The sequence below is a fragment of the Pteropus medius genome, unplaced genomic scaffold, assembly GCF_902729225.1.
Source record: "Pteropus medius unplaced genomic scaffold, Ma_sr-lr_union100, whole genome shotgun sequence".
NCBI classification, from domain to species: domain Eukaryota; kingdom Metazoa; phylum Chordata; class Mammalia; order Chiroptera; family Pteropodidae; genus Pteropus; species Pteropus medius.
The window spans coordinates 1,969,855-1,972,077 of record NW_024354498.1 but is presented as its reverse complement, the minus strand read 5'-3'; the positions used below and the strand labels follow the sequence as shown (position 1 = coordinate 1,972,077).

Here is a 2,223-nt window from a genome sequence, read left to right as displayed (position 1 = left end):
TGACACATGGCCAACATGTCAATGGTGCCAATTACTTCTCTTTTTAGAACCCCTTTCTAATGATGCTGGGCAGTGATTAATAGGGAAAAATTCTATACAGGATCTTGCCAACAGCAAGGAGTGTACAGAATAATTTGCTCTCAGCTGCCTATAATCTTCTTAAAGGTAGTCATAATCTTAGCCTCAAAATCTTGTGGCATTTGTTAAGAAAGGTTCTACAAAAGTGTCTACTAAGAGTCACCTATGCAATCATGGGCAAGAAATGGTCATTAATCAAGTGATTGTTCTCTGAGCAAGGTTTAACATCATCACTTAGGAAGTCTCAGCTTGAATTCCAGGCAGGAGACATTTCTCACTAAAGCAGTCAGATCTGCCCTGCCTGTCACCCTGCAAAGAGCACATTGCCACTAGAATATGAGGACACAGGGGCAAGAGCAGTGTTTCCCACTATAGGAGGGCCACTCACCACTGTTCCAAGGGGCAATAAGCTTAACACTGTCCTCAGCCACCTGGGTGGCCTAAAACCTTTCAGCTTCCTTTAATCTTTCAGTAAAAGTGGCACCAGCCCCCCTTCCCATATATGGCAGGAAACCCTAGTATTGCCCCCAATAACTAAGGAAACTCAAGGGACTTAGAACTCTCCTAGTAAGTACTTGTTCCAGTCCCTGCTTCTGCTGATGCCTGCATCTCACTCATGCTTTGCCTCTTGAGGTCATTCTCTGCTCTCCACTCTGTACCCACCCACCCATGGAACACAGTCCCTAAGACTTTATGTTCCGTCTTGATTTCTCGCGCAACCTATGAGGGACTAAAAAAAATTTACTGAAGACTTGAGTAGGACAGGCACAGAGAAGCAGGAAAATACAGAGTAGCAGAGAGAACCCATAGCTATTCCTGTTTTTAAAATTGCCCACCTGTCAGCTTATCCTTCCCAGGGGCCACTATGCTATATCGCTGGCCCTGTCTCCTTCCCTTCTCTTCTGCTCCACCCCCACAACCCTCCTCTCTCCCATCCTGCTCCCAGAAGTCCCAAATATATGTCATTTCATTGTTCAGAACAATTCTAATTTCTCTTTCCCTGGGTAGTTTTGCCTGGCCAGACCTGACCATGACTGTATGTGTGTGTGTATGTGTGTGTTTGTGTTAAAATATACTTAAAATTTACCCTTTTAACCATTTTAAGTGTACCATTCAGTGACATTAAATAATTCACATTGTGCTACAACCATCACCACTCTCCATCTCTGGAACTTTTTCATCATCTCAAATTGAAACTCTGTATCCATTAAACAATAATTCCTCATTCCCCACTACCCCCAGCCCCTGCCAACCACTATTCTACTTTCTGGCTCTATGAATTTGACTCTTCCAGGTACCACATATAAATGATATTTATACTATTTGTCCCTGTGTGTTGGCTTGTTTCACTTAACATAATGTCTTCAAGGTTCATTTATGTTGTAGCGTATCTTGGAATTTCCTTTTTAAAGTATAAATAACATTCCATTTAATGGATATACCATGTTTTGTTTGTCCAGTCATCCATTGATGGACATTTGGGTTGTCTACCTGTTGGCTATTGTGAATAATGCTCCTATTAATATGGGTACAAATATCTCAAGTCTCTGATTTTAGGTCTTTTATGTATATACCCAGAAGTGGAATTGCTGGATCATATGGTAATTCTTTTTTTTTTTTTTAATCCCTACAGCACCTGGTCTTCCTAGGTGGTCTCCCATCCAAGTACTAACCAGGTCCGACCCTGCTTAGCTTCCGAGATCAGACAGGATCAGGCTCGTTCAGGGTGGCATGGCCATAGACCATGGACCATGGCTCCACTGGGGCACAAACCCAGGACCTTCTGCGTGTAAAGCAGATGTGTTAACTGCTACACTATGGAACCACGTCCTCATATGGTAATTCTATGTTTAATTTTTTTGAGGAACCACCATACTGTTTTCCATAGTGGCTGCAACACTGTGCATACAGGTTTCAATTTCTCCGCATCCTCACCAGCACTTGCTGTTTTCTGCTTTTTTATAGTATCCATCTCATTGTGTTTTTTATTTGCATTTCCCTAATGATTAGTGATGCTGAGCATTTTTTCATGTACTTATTGGCATCTGTATGTCTTCTTTGGAGAAATGTCTATTCAGGTCCTTGGCCCAATTTTTAATTGGGTTGTTTAGTTTTTTGTTGTTGAGCTGTAGGAGTGCTTTATAT

The 2,223-nt window shown here is 41.8% G+C and overlaps 1 pseudogene; it reads right to left on the bottom strand.

Annotated features, from left to right (window-relative positions):
- Positions 1-1,702: 1,702 nt before the first annotated feature.
- LOC120594349 (uncharacterized) lies at positions 1,703-1,821 on the bottom strand (annotated as a pseudogene).
- Between the last annotated feature and the right edge of the window lie 402 nt (positions 1,822-2,223).